The following is an 18255-nucleotide window of genomic DNA, read 5'->3' as shown; positions in this document are numbered from 1 at the left end:
GACTTAAAGGACAATCATTTTACACTAGAAAAATCTCCATGGATTAACTTCCCAAAAATAATGAGGAATTGATTGATCTCAGTCTATCAACTATAGAATTCATTTATCTTCATGGCCTTGCACGCTAATATTAAGCCTGCCAATTTCAGACAGAGAATGATTATTGATATCTCCAATTGGGTTGGATATTGAAAAAATAAATAAATGAAGCTAATAGAAGAGCAATACAATGTAAATGATAGACATAATCTAAAACTCCAGTCGGCGCTTTGGTTGACCGATCTCCGGTTTCATTTGATAGGAGAGAGTTTGATTGGATAGGTATAACACAACTTTGGAGATCAATTTAGTGAATCAGGATCAAGCTGAAGTTGTAGAAATGTTGAAAAACACAAAGAATATCTTGAACAATTTAACGTTCAAGCTTTATTCTCCATAGCCTGAGATGGGAGACGAAAAAACAGTACAAATAGGTACCGAAAACCTCTACTACTAACATTACCATTTCAAAGTGATATCTACAAAGATTAGCTGAATCATGGTACTCATATCATATAAAATTGATGTTTCTAATAAACACTGCTACACAATAACATGATGACAAAGATTACCTGGATATGCATGCATTTAAATATTTTAACTACAACTAAGTTGAGATCCTAGCATAAGATGGTTTACAAATACATCAAGTCACAAAGAAAAATCAAAACACATAACATCCAAAAGGGTATATTATGTGTACAGGTCATTTTTATAAAAGATATGGCAAATACGTATAACATACAGAGTCAATGAATATACATTGTACCTGCAAGAGTGGCAAGATATGTCCTTTAGTCCCTATAGTGCTCATGAAATGTTTATACACCATCAGTAATCACGTCAACACAGTTTCTGGTATTCCATGAGTCACTAATTGAACAACTCTATATTCCATGATTCACCAATTAAACAACTCATGTAAAACAAAGTTCACAAATATGCAAAAAATTTAGGAGCAATAAAAAATTCAACGAAATCATCAAACTAATAAATCATACTCCATCAACAAACAGACAGGTGTTAAAAGACTTAATATTAACAAAACAATATGATAAAGCTGCGGAAAACTAATCACAAAAAAGTCAGTGAGTAATATGATTCTATATAGAAATTTGCAGAAACTCACCAACAAAGTAGCAGATGAAAAAATGTAACCATTTTAAAAGTGCAACTTAATAATTCCAAATAAAAAGATAATTAACAGCCATTTAGATATCTAGGTACATATCCATATCGGTTGTAGTCTGTATTGATACATATGTCACGTTCAACCAAAATACATAAGCAGTAATGCATGATGATTAAAAAACCACATGAAAACAACCCCCAGTTGACATCACCTTTTAATCCAATTTGACTTCTACCGGTCATTTAGCCCGAAACCAAATCTATAGGTCTTTGAATTATGCTCGACTTGTCATATTGTTTCTTCAATTTTATATATATTATATAAGACATTCTTTGCATATTTTCAGTCTTTCTCGATCCCAAATTTTATCTATGTATACGATGTATGTTTGTTTTTGTTGTATTTTTGAATGTCAACAACCTACGTTCTTTTCTTCGTCTTTGTAAAAATATTTCCCAAATTATTCTATTTGTTCTATTTTTGTCAAATATATCTTTATTGTTCTCAAAATCCAATTGTTGTAATACGAAAATTTTGTTATTTTCGAGGTTTATGTAGCAGAAAACCTTGTCCTTTTGTTGGTTTCTATGCCCTATTTTTGATGATGGCACTTGATTCTTCTAGTTTTTGCAAATTGTGTAGATTGTTTAAAACGCTTTGTATTTTTTAGGTATTTTGGAGTTAGGGACGAATCCTTAAGTATATTTGAGGTGTGTATGTGTATTATTGTGAACATTGATTTTTCACCTAAGTAAGCCAGCTTTTCCACCGGAAGTACTAACCATGTAGCTTGATTTGAAACAATGTAATTTAACAAATTAAATCTTGTTTTGTTGGATGTGAATTAGCTCTTTACCTTTAGTCTGTAATTCATGTGCCCCTGAATCGTTGAAACTTTAAGAAAATAAAATAAAATTACAAAAATGGGATAGATACTGGCAGTGCAACCATCTATTATCTATTTCGTTGTTGATTCTCTATATGTTTATGCTTGAATTTAGGTTAATGCAACCACTTATTCTCTATTGCATTAATTGTTAAATATCCAAGCTCTTGAAAAACTATACCCGGTTTTTGTGAACATTGTGTTTCCACCTCAGTAAGTTCGATTTGTTGTTGGAAGTATTGACCCTGTAACTTGATCTTAATCATGGAAATTAAAAAAAATCACAAACCATAGGATAAGCAGTTACTCAGAGATGAATACCTTGCGGCATCCTAAGTTCACTAAAACTTGGAGATATTAACTCGATTACCCTACCTTATATTAAATGTGATATAAGATATAGTATCAAAACAAAGTGATGGTCGCAGCGAGCAGTTAGAGCTCGACTGAACTGCGACTGAACCAATGTAACAACATAGTTGTTAATAAAGAAACTACACCACACTTTGGCCTAAGATGTTGTTGGACTCTGGATATGATGGTAAATAATTTAACATTATCCTAAACTAAATTTTCAAGGAGCTGATTGGCCCGACAGTTCGTAATAAGCACCACCTGAATTATTATTGCACTTCAGAATTATAGGGAAGATCATCAACAATACATAAATAAAAATAATCATAGATTTATAATTCATTAAGTATGCCAAATAAATGTAGAACAATAACCCAAATTATTATTTTTTTAAAAATATATAAAAAAATGTAATTGAACCTTAATGTAGAACCTAATATTGAATAGAGTGATCAAACCTTCTAAGAATCTTATTTTTAAAAGAAAAAGATATAGCTAAACCAATCCATTATCTATTCAGATTTTTTTTTTCTTCAAAACTCATCGGTCGCATATTCTTCAAAATTGGACTCTATGTACTTTATTTTGTTGTCTGCGCAGAGTATTGCCTGCTTTACTTCCTTGTCAGTACTTACTCCACGTTTCCTACCCCTCACATCAGATGTCTCCTCATCTCTATCTTTGGTATTATATGTAACGTTCTTTCCGCGACCTGGAACCTGTAGAGAAAGAGAGTATTACATGCAAACATTGATCCATACCTGAAAAAGAATATATCACTATTTTTTAGTATGATCACCATCGGAAACCATTGATATGATGAACCATATGAGCAGATAAAAGATTATATCAAAATCAATTAACAAAATCACATACGACTTTAAAAACAACAACCCAAATGTTAACAACAATTAGGCCTGTCAATGGAAATCCGTTAACCGTTAGCCGAATCCGATTACCCGGTTGCCGTTACGTTTAGTTCCATTATATCCGTTATCCGTTACCGATAATGTAGCGGTTAATTTTATCCGACGGTGACGGCAACGAAAGACCTATTTCCGTTAGCCTTAGTTCCGTTAACCGCTAACGTGTGCCTAACACGTGTAACATTCATCTATACCTAGGTTACTATACTCGAATGAACATCATTTTCATCTTCTTCTGTTCTTCAACTCACAAACGAGAGAAGAAAAACTCACCCCTCAGTCGATTAGAAAACTAGGGTCATCTCCTTCCTTTCAATTCGAGCAAAATCATCATCTTCATTCGATTAGAAAACTAGGGTTATCTTGTACTTTTTATTTCGAGTTTAATTTCAATCCTAAAAACTAAATTTTCAATTTAGGGTTTCTGAAAATTGAAATTAGGGTTTTCAATTCGTGAAATTAATCATGACCCAAAGCGAAAGAGGAGCATCCAATTGCGTTGGTTCATCAAAAAGAAGTCATCCCTCTCAATCACTTTCAGTTGCATCTGAATTACCTTCTGCATCTCAAGTTCAACAATCAGGAATTCAATCAACACCTGCTGCTGTTGCAACAGAAGAAGCAGTAGAAGAAATAGAAGTAGATGAAGATCCAATTATAGCTGAAGCAAAGAAGAAACTGCGTGCAGTAAGGTCTGATGTTTGGGATGATTTTGAAAGGTTAACTGAAAAGAAGATGGTAAAAGGTAAGGAGATTGGGATACTTGTAGCTAAATGCAAACATTGTAATAAGAGAATGACTTCACCTAGTAGCCAAGGAACCAGCAAATTGCATTACCATGCCAAAACTTGCCAAAAAAAGCCTGCAAACAAGAAAGGACAAACAAAGATTACTACAGTCAGAACAGGTAATGCACAAACTAAGCTTGCTAATTGGAAGTATGATGCTGATGCTACTAGGATATTAGTTGCCAAAATGATTGCTAAACATGGTTATCCAATCACTATAGTTGAGCATCCATATTTTGTTGAGTTTGTGAAATCTTTAAATCCTGCTGCTAAACTTTACACTAGGAATACAATTAGGGAAGATATCATGAAACTAAGAACTGAGTTCAAAAAAGAATTACAAGACCAATTTGAGACAATTACATCTAAGTGTAGTTTAACAACAGATATTCGCAGAAGTTGAGGACTAAGGAGGAATGCAGTTGGCATTGGCAGTGGAGAATTTGGAGATGGAGGAATGCAGATGCAGTTGGCATCCCTTTGTCTTTTCTTTTGCAAAAACTTGGTTTTTTTCTTTTGATAGAACATGTGATGATCTGAACATGTAATTTGGTTTAGAACATGAACATCTGTGTTTTTTTTTTTCTGTGTGTCATGGATTTAGAACTTGTTTGTTTGGATTTAGAACTATTCTATGTAATTGGTTTGTGTTTTAAACCTGCTTTTGTGTTGTCCTGTGACATACCGGTTAATACCGGAAAATTAACCGTTAGCCGATAAGTCCGACGTAACGGCAATGGTTTTGGATTTTACAATTCCGCCGGCATTTAACGGATAACGGTTAACCTCTAATTTAAACGACAAAGGTAGCGGCAGAGCCATTATTTGTTACGTTAAGTGTCGTTGACAGGCCTAACAACAATATAGTGTAACTATAAACAACTGTGGGTCGGCAACTAAACCTTGCACTGATAGTTTAACTGTAATATCGTTTTGTTACAACTCTACATCTGCTGCTTCAGTTCACTTTTCATGTGCTTGGTTAGTTGCATGTTCTCACTATTACTGTTGTAGTTCAATTCATTTTCAGGGTTTTTCAATCCCCAATCAATACAAATATTTCATTGGAAACTCGATCACCTTCGGGAAATTTCCCTAGGTTTCTGAATATCAATCCTTCGTATTTGGACGGGCAACTATCACCATGACTCTAATATACTTTGTTTGTACCAATCAAAGAATGAATCATATTTATAAACAAAATAAAATTGGATGCATAATACCGCAATGACTTACAGAGGAGTAGACCATCTTCCCTTTTCAAAGGTTTGTCATCAAGAGCTTTTAATGAGTCCACCCCAATCATCACCTACAACATAAAATCATTCAACGGTGTGGTGAATTGGGAGATGTTGAAAGTGACATCCAATTCAACATCTGAGGGTAGAACAATACTTAAATAAATTCTAGAAGCAATTATTAATAGTTCGTACAATCTCAAGTCGGTTTTCCAACATCTGAATTATTAATAGTTCAGATAACCTTTATGACTAAAAACTTATACTTTCCCATGCCAATTAGATTTTTATTTTTTTTTATATCAAATCAATCATGTTTTCGATGAAATTATATATGATTTTAACAAAATTCTGATCTCCATCCACGCCATGACTTGCAGTTCTAAAAACACGTTGAGTTTCAGTTTGGCCTCCTTATAACAACCCAATTTACATCTGCTCTTCGCACACTCCGTAAAGAAGAATGTCAATGTAGTAACATCAAACTTAAACGACAATAGAATTCATGTTTCTTTTATGGAATCATATATTTTTGGAAATGGAAGGCCTTCTTTAAATCTCATATATATCATGTAGTACCCAATAATCAAGGAAATGAGTGTTATTTCATCAATAAGCAATCTACTCTCTGATAAATTTAATCTAATCATTTCATATTATGTCTTCCCTATTTTTCAAACTCCTACAATAATAATATTCTAGATTTTTAGATCGGAACACGTTGGAAGTTCTCTTTTTTATTCATCCCACTCAAAGCTTCGGTACCCATCTACATCATCTCCCTTAAAGTAGTCCATGAACAATGTACTGCAACTAACCTGATCAAGAGCATAAATTTAAATTCCTACAAAGTAGCTTACAGATCTTGATGAACTTCCATTCATTACCTAACTGGAAGCAACTACTATCCTAAGGGGCAACGGAAAGCTGAATATACTTCAACTCTATGCATGCTTAACATTTAAACAAAAAATTGGTTATTACCTTTAGTGAATATACTCCAAAGTACACCTGTCGCTTGTTGTACTTGCATCGCTTTTCCATCTAAACCATGAGTCGCCGAATGAACCCCGAATCAAGTCGGTTGGATTTAGCACTCACCCTCGACCTACAACCTTTCATAAAAAAATAGAACAAAGTACGTAGAAAACTACAAATCTTACCATGTTTTCTGAAGTGCATAAGGGATGAAGATATGACTTTAATTCGGTGTTTTCTTCCATTAAATTTGTGTTATTAAGGGATAACGTATGTGAACTTCAACATTTAATACGCCACACCAGGACAACATACACAATGGTACCTAAGTTCAGGGGCGGAGCCACATGGAAGGGTGGGTGTGCAATTGCCCACCCATCCCATCTGGTTTCCAAGCCCAATTTTTCATATTTTAGCCAAATTTTCCCATTTTTATCCATTTTGCACCCCCTAAATGTTCACCCATTCATAACCTGCCCACCCAATTCTCAAAAGCTGCCTCCGCCCCTGCCTAAGTTTTGACTTTTGGTGTGGAAATATACTTGCACTGAGTGTGCACTTAATACAAAGTCTACAGGTGATATTTATCTTGAATCCTATTATTGGGGCTTCAACCCAATAGGATTTTGGGGGCTTAAAATGTTATGTCTAGCCAAAAGATGGATAGGGGGACCTCAAGGTATATGAAAAAGTCAAACGTGCCCTTACCTAAATTTCACTATTCATCAAAAAAGAAACAATCCTATTTGTATAATCTTCTCTTCTCCTCCTTCTTCTGTTCTCATTGAAAAATCAATATGAAATCGATGATCACGATTTCATCATGAAGAAGATGAAGATCATAAAAAATATTTATATTATCTTTTCCTCATCCTCCTCTTCTCATTCATAAATCATGATGAAGATGATGATCATAGTTTCATCATGATGAGGATGATGATCATAAAGAAAACCCCAAACTATGATCTTCTCCTTCTCCTTCTCATTCATAGTAATCCCAGTCGTAACAGCAGTTACGGCTGGGAAAACCCATCCTTTTCTGGTTCTGGAAACCAGAAAAAATCAGAAAAACAATTTCGGCCAAGAGTTCTTTATTTTCCCGTCGTAAATAACAAATACGCCTTGGAACACCAACAATTCCCAACCATTTTCGCGTTCTACGGTTGGATCGACAAATTATCCCAGCCGTAAACAGTATTTTCGGCTGGAAGTTCATCATTTCCCAGCCGAAAAAGTGTCAGTTGCTGCTGGGATCTCATGTTTCCAGCCGAAATTGCAAAAAACCCAAATTTTTAATGGATGTTTTCCGATTTGAATCAACAAAATCCTCCAAATATAAGGTTATCCAGAGTAATTTCAGGATATGCTCCACCATATTAGGTGGTTGATTTTCAAAAAAGTTAAAAAAAATCCTCAGAGTCCTCTTACTTAATCAAAAAAAGAGAGAAAAAAATTTTGATGAGAAAAAGTTTTGATTTTCATAAAATAGTGTAGTGATTAATCCTAATTCATACACCAATCATAATTAGTTTACTTAATCACCCTAATAAACACTAATTCAATTAATGGTATATTAGGCATTAATAAAAAAATAGGATAAGGGGTTATTGGATTTGCTATTTCATAACCTAAAAAAGCCCCCAAAACTATTTGGATTTCAAGCCCCAGTAATAGGATTCTTTATCTTAAACCGGTATTTTCAATTTTTTAACTGTCTCAAAAGCCATGACCTCGTTAAACCTATTACAATAATCTTATTACCACTTGAGCACAAAACAGTAAGAAATATTGGTATACAATAACCTTACCACTTGCAGAAAAAACACAAAGAAAGATTTGTATACGTATTCTGCAAAATGTATCTTACTATTGAAATTCAGGAAAGGGCTAAAATTAACAATTATGTCCATTTAAATTACCTTACCTGGCAACTTAATGCAAGCGGTGTTATCTATCTATCTTTGACTACCTTGCTATATTAGGCACTGATTAAATACAACCTGTAATAGTGTAATAGAGATAAATGCAACCCAACATTGAAAAAAATCCAAATATGTTTTCACTTAATTTACTTGGGTAACCAAAATCCTCCTTCATTGTGTACTTCCTCTCCTGTTTGATTAATCGGTAGTTTGCCATGAAGAATGATAGCCAAAAGCACCATAGGCTGAATATGCAATACTCTTCCTAAAAGTAACCCCAAGGTTTGTTGCCTTTACAATTGATATATGGCATTTGATGTTACGTGATTTATCGATCATCAGACGAATAATTACGTGATAGATCAAATGATTCCCTGTTTTATTATAGATGTATCATGTATGTGAAATCAAAGAATCGATGAAAGTGAAACCCTAACTTCTAAAAACTTAGAAGAGTAAGATGAAGATGATGTTAGAGGTGGGTTTCAGTCACCTGTATAAATTAAGTGAAACCCTAATTCTAGGATTGTTGGTGTTGTTTTGCTACGGGCACCAAGATGATACCCGACATGCTTTTAAATTTATATTGACATCCGAAGCAGGTAAGGTTTCATCCTACTCAACTAAGTTATGCATGTGTATTGCAGAGATGATGTTGCCATAGGAAACAGGTAAGGTTTTGGCCTTCTCAACTAATTTAACTGTGCCATCCGTGGGAGTCGAACCCACACCTCACTAATTAGTAGACACTTGAATATCTTGGGACTAAGCTATTTACACATGCTTGAGATTGGCCCCTGATCAGATGCTTTGCAACTGACCCAGAAACACTATAAGTTAAAAACTAATTTGAGAAAAAGTGCACAGAAACTTCCAAAAGAAAAAAGGATCAAAAGGGAACGACAAAAAAATGTAGAAGATGAGCAGGAGCATTACCTCATTGTCATCACGAAAAAATAGTTCAAGATTTATACAATTGTAGTCCGAACCCAGCAGACAAAGCAAACAGGTGCAATACTTCAAGACATGACGACGGGTTTAGCAGTAGTTGGCAGATGCATATATTGTATCCTGTCACAAATCAAAGAAGCAAAATTATAAATAATAAACCATTCTGTGTCATGCATGCCTTTCTTAAAAGAAAAGTGATTCTGGAAAAATTTGGAACTTATGGCCATATAAAAGGAATCTTAACAGAGGTCTGATTCGTTTATCATTTTGATGTATTACTATATAGCCAATCAGAGAGCATATAGTTTCTATTTAAACTGAAACTAATTCCAAAATTACAATCTGATCACGAACCTAATCTACTTTTACGAGGTATACATGAATCGGCTGTAAACAATTTAATAGTAAAAGAGTCCAAACCACCATTACCAAACAGCAAAAGTACCACATATCCACTATCACCTGCAAGCACTGGCCATTAAATCACATTATGTAGCATCTTTTTGCCACATTAATGGCATCTGATAGACCTGGAGCTACACTTAGAACAGTTTTTCCCCTGGCTACAGATTACAAAACCCTTAGCATGGTTATAAGAACATACCGTGCTCCTAAAATCATACCTTTATGTAAATATATTAGCTGAAAATGATGTAAATAACCAAACTAATGCTGTAAATGTTGTCCATCAACGCAGATAGATAAATAATCTTAAAAAGCAAAAGGTATACACCAAGTTGTGTGTGCATAATAAGAACAATGATCAACTCCAAGTTATGTGTGCATAATAAGAACAATGATCAACTCCACTGCTAACTTGCATAGCTGAAGTTCTACAACTGTCTTTGCAGACAGTTTACTGCAGCGTGGTCTTTGCTTTTATCAATGCTACCTGAGCATATAATTTTGTTTACGTGTGTGCATTGTTTCTCATAGTTCCTATAAATTTGTTCATCGTACATATATTATATTTTTTATTAAAAAAATTAACAACAGTAGGGTAAAGTTCTGATAAGCTTCAATTAATAAAAGCATTTATTTAATGGATCATTGTGAAAAGCATCTAGCCAAAGTCCATTAATGTTAGTTTCCAGGGATCCACAAATACAATTTAGTTTATAGAGATTCAGCCATGGCCCATGGTCATTATCCAAATAAAACAGTAAGAATCAGTAATACCTTTATATGCTACAACCCCATCCATGCTGCATTCCACCATTGTGTTTTACAACTTCTGGGAAAACCTCAGGCTTACCAAGTTTCCACCATTTGCTTTCTTTACAGTTTACAGTCTCCTCGAACAATTTTCACCATGCGTAAAAATGAATTGGAGTTTGGATAAATATCATCCTTTCCAAACTTGAAATGTATGGAGTTTTCTGCTTAAACTGCCCAAGCTACAACCACATCAGCTGTTTCTGTAGATATTACAACATAAAAATGAATTGGAGTTTTCGGCTTAAACTGCCCAAGCTACAACCACATCATTTTTTTCTATGGATATTACAACATGTCGCAACAGCTACAAATCCAATAACCAATAAATAAGATAACATTCAAAGATTGGATTTCTTGATCATAGAAAGTCCTGGCCAAGCATAATTAAGCGAACTAATGGTGTAAAAGAAGTTCATTAGCGCTGACTGAACAAATAAGCTTAAAGAGCTAAATACACCGAGTTGTGTTCGCATATGAAGACAAATGATCAATTCCACAACTAACTTACAGAACTGCAGTTATAATATTGTCTTTGTAGACAGTCTCTGCTTCTATCAAGGCTACCTGAGCATAAAATTTTATTTGTGTATGTGTACTGCTAGTTCTTATGAATTTCTTTATGTTACATGTATTAAAGTTTAATTGGAATTACTAATAATGGCGAGCTAAACCTGAGGAATAAGTAATGGGAGAAGGCCGAAGGTTTGATAAACTTGACTTTCTAAAAGCAAGTACTTATGGATTATTGTGACCATTGCTTTTCTTCTATCAGAATGAGGGATCTATAACGGGTAGGACAAACCTTATAATTTGAGAATCAAAACAACATCTATGAATTTGACTATGCAAAACAAAGAACTATTATTTTACAATCCTATGAACTACTTTATTAAAAATGTAGAATAAGAAATTCACCACACTAAAAAAAAGACAGTCTGTAAATATTTTAATTTCACCATACACACAATAGGCGAGTACAAAACAATAATCTACTCTACTGCTTCTATATGTGATTCTGCAAAATATTTGGTGTAAGAGAGAGTTACTTACTTCATCTCAAATTGATGTCATGATCTGGATCGAAGTTTACAACCCCTGAAAGGAACAAATATTAAAATCCTCCGGTATACTGTCTTTTTCTCTGCCAAAGATTTAAAAAAAAAAAATGTAGCATGCCAACATCATATAATTCAAATATCTAACCCTGGATGATTCGAAATAAGTTGTTAACCAATAGCGCAAAGCATGAAACATCTATATATACACCGTCTTGAAGTTTGTATTTTTATTTTTAATCAAATCTTACCGGTGTGGTAGGTGTTGTCGATCCTCGATTGTAAATCCTCCAAATTTGTAAAACAGAATTTGTTGCAAGGAATGTCAATTGAATTAAGCATGGGAGGCTTAACCTTTCTGTAGAACTTGAAGTAGGCACTTTGTTCATTCTTTGCGGGATAAAAGCGAGGCTTCGCACATGGAAGGTTCAACTGGTCAATCGAACACATGTCACCTTTCAAAGATACGCTTCAAACTTCCTGATAAGGTTCTTAGGTACCACCACATGAAGAGATTTTACCAAGCTTCACTGGTTAACTACTACTTGAAAGAAGCTGCATTCTTTTTTGCTTCAGTAGCCAAATCTTCTTTTAGTACAACTTGGCTCCATTCCAAGTCCAAAACAGGCAGCTGCTTGTATATATGACATCTTTGCTCACATGGGAGAAATGACTTGGGCTTGAACTGCATCTTTAAGAGCGCTTCCCATGTCACTTAGGCGATAACATAGACAACATCGTTCACAAACTATAGGATAAAACACATTTGAGAAATACATGTTATCCAAGAAAGCTGTGGGAGTTAGCATCACTGACCGACGTAACATGCACACTAACTTTAGATTATTTGGACTTATGATTCATTAACTTTTGTTGTCAAAGTTGATAGTAATGAGGGACCACACTTAAACTCAGTTACAGAAAACCCTTCCGTAACTTGTATTAATTAACGATTAATAATCTTAAACATTACCCCTTGTCAATTCTGTAACATTTGAAACCATCCGGCATAGGGAGCAAAAACGCCTTGTATGTAGAGATATGAGATCTTCAATGTTCATGTAGATTGCAGAACACACAGAAACCATTTTGACGCCAAGTGTTTCGCGGACAACAGTAGTAGACAAATATGAGGTTTAGATAATTGGTACCTTGAAGAATGAGACACCAACTGAAATGTGGCGACTTATCCAGCTTGAGTCTACCTGACGTTGAAAATGCAAAACAATTAACAATTGCAACCAAGAAAGAAATATATAACTAAAAATAATATGGTGATATTACAACATTGTGAATAATGTTGCTGAAATTTGGAACCAAAAATTCATTCAGCGAAAACTAAAAACATATATACACGGCAAAATGATAAAAGCAAACAAACGAAGGAACAAAAAATATTAAAGGGGTCAGCGAAACAACAAAAATTTATTTTATTTTTTTTGGATCTAGTCACTTAGGACCTATGTTGTATTTGGCGCTAGGCGAGGCGAGGCGCCAGGCACCTCGCCTAGCGCCTAAGGCACGCTTAAGCCCCGAGGAAAAATTGGAAAACACCATAAACACTCAGAATTTGGCGCCTTGGGCGCCTTTTTTTCTCGGGGGCTGGTGTTGTGCTTAGTGCGCCATTGGCGCTTAAGCCCCAAAGGCACTCGCCTTTTACAACATAGCTTAGGACCACAAATATAAAATAGTACATCTTTGAAGATTGCCCTAAATAGTTCCCTTAACAGAGCTTAATTTGAAGATAGCTGAACCCAACTACACGAAAAGCATTCTCTATTCTATCATTAAATTTGGAGGAAAATAAGGGACAGATGGCGTTGAGATAATGGACTCCGTAATTTCAGCCAAAATTCTGAAATCAGTGCTATGAAGGAACTAAAACCTTAGCCTAAAGAGTGGTTAATAACCTAGCATCTAAGTAACCCACAAACCTGAGCGACTGATGAACTGCAGAAATTATTAAAGATAACATGGTTAGCAGTATAGTATTTTACCTGTTTGGCATGCATCTATAAACATCATAAGTTGTTGGCTGTGATGAAGTAAGAACAGCATCTCTAGACATAATAGCTCCAACCCGTCTGCATAAACCCGTCGTCATAAACAAATTTTAATTAGCATTTTTGTAAATGCTCTTACTTTTCCTGAATCTGGTGCAGTCAACCTGACGAAAGAAAGTCAAAACTATAACTATAAGATAGAGCGAAACAGGAAGAAGCACCCAAAGCAATGACTCAATCAGCAGAAAAAAGAAATTGTAGTTAATTTGAGACAGGGGAATTATGTCAAATTTTTACCTGTAAAATTCAATTGGATTGCTCCAGTCCATAGAATGCACCAAATGCAATTTCCAGTAAGACATTGGAGGATCCTACGACCCGCTCACTAAATACTGGGATGGTTAATACAAACCCAATCTGAGACCTCCATATAAAACTTTTGCATCCATACATTAAGGATGCAGTGGAAAACACATAAGACACATGTAAAAATTACATGAACGCATAATCTAACATGCATCAGACTATCAGAGAGTTACAAAGAAAGAAGAAGAAAAAAAAACAGATAGGGGCAAGGTAAAAAAGGAGTTCTATCATTAAGCTCTTCACATAATTTTGTCATATCTGATTCAAACTTTTCGTGTGCCTCTCGAACTCTTGAAAGGACCTAATCTCCTTGGTCTAATGATGCTCAAATGGTAATGCAACAATTATTCTTATGTCTAACTCTAATTATTTTACACCTTTGTCAAATGATTTTAACAACAAACCTCAGTACTCCTACCAACTTTGTTCCCTTTACATATCCCAAGTGGACAAAATATCAGTTTACGCAAGCTTGCCAATTCTGGATAAACCCGGAATTATCAACAATATTGTTCGAGAGCTCATTGTCCAACTTCTGCAGGATCCTTTACAATATACATGATGAGTTTGCCTATAGGTCTGTAGCCCTATCCACTATCATAACAACAAATTGTTTGAACTATATGCTTTGTCTCATTATGTTTTGAAAACCACAGGGTATGACCATCATCATGGACGTGTACAAAATGTACCTGAAATTTATAACAGACTTTACATGTTATGCGCGGTATAAACATTCACATATATCGTAACATACACTAAAAAGAGTTAACATGCTTTTCTCTAAGACATTCAATTTTTTAGGTTAATAAAACAAATATCAGAGCAACAATGTATACGGTATCAATCAACTGTTTTCTTGGTGGAGATGGGAGATGATTGAGGTAGTCTTAGTAATGGCGACTGAATCAAATTTAAACTTTTGTTGGACTACATTGAAAATTCCCTAAATTTACCATCAAATGTATGAAACCCCAAGTTTTAAATTCTGAAATCGTGACAAAATCAATTACTTATGCCAAAATCTCTTCTTACCTAAAAAACCTTCCAAGTACGACTAAATCCGTAAAAGAAGATGCAGATATTGTAAGCACTTGCAAAAGCATGAGAAGATAATGCTGTGATCAGTAAACCACTGTTGCTGCTCAAGAAGGAGGAGTATGTGAAGTTATAGATAGATTCAGGTGATGGTGTACGAGAAGATTTAAAGAACCAAGGAAGGGTTGAGTTATCATCAATAAACCTCTCTCTGCAACTCTACTACTACAGGCAGGAGAGGACGAAATAGTGGAGGAAATTTCTCGTTTAGGGTTCTATATCATCGATTAAGCGTCGCCCCCTTATTTTTGTCGACAACAATAACCAAACATTCCCAGCCGTCCAAGTCATAGCTCGATCAGGATGATGCCGACCGCCGGATCATGGTCCCCGTCAAATCATGTCCGTCTAATGACTCTCAAATCTCGAAGTCAAAGACCACCTTTTTTTTATTACAGTGATTTTCCATGTATTTTTTCCAGGTAATAGAGGTTGCGTTGTGAAGTTATTGATTTGGGAGGGACGTAATTTCAACTGTTTAAAATGTGGTTATCACATGTTTGTAATTGATCCACCGAAGTACATGGTATACCGAGTGCGAAAAAACTCAAAACACATCTGTTTCATAATTTGTTGTTGCAGCGAGTTGTTCAAAAGCTCAACAACAAAAGTCTTAGATCTTTACACTGCTTTTCATTATTGTCCTCGCTTAACAAGGTCGAAAACAATACCAGTTGAACTGCAATCTTGATTATTTTCTTCTAAGTCTTCTATAACACATCATCCACTTCCCCTTTACTGATTGCATTCATAATAGCAACCTGAACTTCATATCTCCGAAGTTATATTTCATATACAAGTCATTTCTACCAGCGGTGACTTTCCATTCATCAAGTAACCCATATATATGCTATTCTCATTTAGTTGCAACCCATATATAACGGCCATGTCTTCGAGAGTTGAGTGAAACACATTAGATCTTGCAAAAAGTTTGTCCGTCTTTCGTTTTAGTTAATATATGCTAGTGCATTAGCGTTTCGATACCCTGGTTACTTTTGGACAATTCATTTGTTGTGAAGTGATTCTTCAGTAACACTAGCATTTCCAAAATGAAGTTGATTCAAGAGCTGCCATCTGCTTTTCATCTAGCTATTGCGCCTTCTCTTCTAGGTCTCCAAAAAGGACCTGTAAAGGCCAGCAGATATTTGTTCTAAAAAGCTTTGGGGATTTACATAAGGGAAAAAAAAACATCATATGTTATTGGTCCAACAATAGAATGCAAGCGAAACAATCATATCAACACACCCGTAACTATCATGCGAGGAAAATAACTTATAGTTTAGAATATAAAAGACCGAAATTAACTCTAAAAAGCTTTGCTGATTCTAGATACCCGATCAAAAATATATTCACTAATTGATGATTATCACTTAATATGAATGGGATGATAACGACAACTATCATTAATTCGGTTAAGTGAAAAGAACAGTTATCAATTGTCTCACCTATTATCAATTATCAAAGACAGTGAATAATTAAAAACCAACTATCACTAATTCCTTACTAAACTTATTGTCTACCATCAGTTCATTTTGCCGCATATAGTATTTTCAAGTTCATGGAAGATGTCATGCAAAGGACCGAAATTTGCTCTGAAAAGCTTTGTGGAGTCTATATTGGTTTAAGAAAAAACATTTATTAATTGGAAATTATCACTAAATATGCTTTGGCTGATAACATCAACAATCCCAACTTTAGTGAATGAAAACACCATTTAGCACATCATAATCCAGGTAAAAATACATCGATCTATCACAAAATCAGGGGATGATAACGAAAACTATCACAATTTTAATGAAAGCAACAATTATCACATGAAAAATCAGGAATAACTTTATCTATCACAATATTTTGAACTGAAGTGTCATTTACCTGTTTTACTGCCTTTACTTGTGCCGGGTTTAACACCATCTTTAGTTGTTGTTGGGTCTTCAATTTTCATTTTCTTTCTTCGGATTCTGGAAATGGTCGTCGGAATTGGTTTACCACGAAGTTTCGCCATCTCTTACTTATCCCTTTCAACAAGAATTACCCACAGTCATGAACATGATATTAGGGTAAATCAAAAACTGGTGATTAATTTGATTATCATGGAGTAATCAAAGCCAAACACCCAAATATGATCGCCAACAAGAAAGATTTATCAAACATAGTTTCAACAAAATCAGTCAATCGACCAATCAAAAAAAAAAAAAAAAACACAACGTTTAATCTTTGAACTTACCCAATCATGGAAATCCCATTAAATGAAAAATTATCATACAAAATAAAAGTAGATAAGTTAGAAGAAACCTTAGAGATCAATTTAAAAACAGTGATAATTGGGTTTCAATTTCTGGATTATGCTAAACCGTGAAACTTCGACAGTGTCAGTTTGCTTTGGTTGTTTTTCCAGCTTGAATATAGACGAAACAAATGAAAAAAGAAAAGATGATGCGGCTGTGATAAGTGAGAAGATGGCGGATCGGTGAAAACAAGGTAGGCTTGATTGTTGTTCTTGTTATTTGATTCTTCCGAAAATGGGTCATTTGTCCAAATATTTTTAAATCACGTTTCAAATGGACGAGTAAAAAATAGTCTGGGGAAATGGCAATGATGAAACTGGATGCATCCTGTGTAAATTAAAAATAAGGAAAAATATTTAAAAATAGGCACGATGAAATTGGTTACAACCTGCCTATTTTTACATTTTTGTCCATTTAAACGGTATCAAAATCTAACTGTCCATTTCACCCGGGAATTGTTGATTTTGGTCTTTTTAACCAATTTTGTGTTGATTTTTTCACCGTAGACCAAAAAGGAAAATTACTAAATATTTAAACAAGATAATTCCAATTATAAAAGGTTAGTCTAGTAAAACTAGCAGTCCCAAAACTAATTATGGTTTCCAAATATAGAGTATCTTAACGGTGGGTTTGTCATAAAGGGTTAGAAATATTTTCCCCCAAAATAAAAATAAAAAAAGAAATGAACATCGTGAAAATCAAACTTTTTTAGGAAATTAAAATGTTGAATCTACTGAATATCATTTCCTTTTAAAACAAAATTTTGTTAAAAAAAAGGATTATACGCAGAAGTTGGCCTGTTCTGGACCCTCACTTTCGTTTTTAGGCCTGTGTTTTTTATTTATTGCAAGTATAAGCCTCTTAAACGGTTTCCATCCACTTTTGTTATCTCAGTCAATTTATCGCGTTGACTCGTTAATTTCTCGTCAAAATATCATTTAGGGATATCTCATCAAGGTGTTAAGATTACTAAACTGCCCTTTCTAGAGTGTGTCAATACCATAGTAAATATCGCC

At 34.5% G+C, this 18255-nt stretch overlaps 1 long non-coding RNA gene across 18 annotated transcripts; it reads right to left on the bottom strand.

The window, feature by feature from the left end:
* Positions 1-2722: 2722 nt before the first annotated feature.
* LOC113297984 lies at positions 2723-17416 on the bottom strand. Of its 18 annotated transcripts, none has more exons than XR_003333926.1 (13): positions 17247-17416; positions 16827-16969; positions 14892-16079; positions 13788-14548; positions 13485-13654; positions 11739-12692; positions 11483-11527; positions 10394-10632; positions 6348-9334; positions 5362-5434; positions 4143-4199; positions 3894-4061; positions 2744-3172 (listed from the first exon to the last, which is right to left on the bottom strand). It is a non-coding gene; the product is annotated as an uncharacterized LOC113297984 (long non-coding RNA). The 18 variants fall into 18 exon arrangements; XR_003333928.1 differs by having other exon boundaries at positions 2744-3130; XR_003333930.1 differs by having other exon boundaries at positions 3894-4199; positions 6348-8637; positions 9200-9334.
* Between the last annotated feature and the right edge of the window lie 839 nt (positions 17417-18255).

The sequence above is a fragment of the Papaver somniferum genome, chromosome 7 (assembly GCF_003573695.1).
Source record: "Papaver somniferum cultivar HN1 chromosome 7, ASM357369v1, whole genome shotgun sequence".
NCBI classification, from domain to species: Eukaryota; Viridiplantae; Streptophyta; class Magnoliopsida; order Ranunculales; family Papaveraceae; genus Papaver; species Papaver somniferum.
Note: the sequence above shows the minus strand (reverse complement) of the source record. Positions and strands in the feature narration are given on the sequence as shown.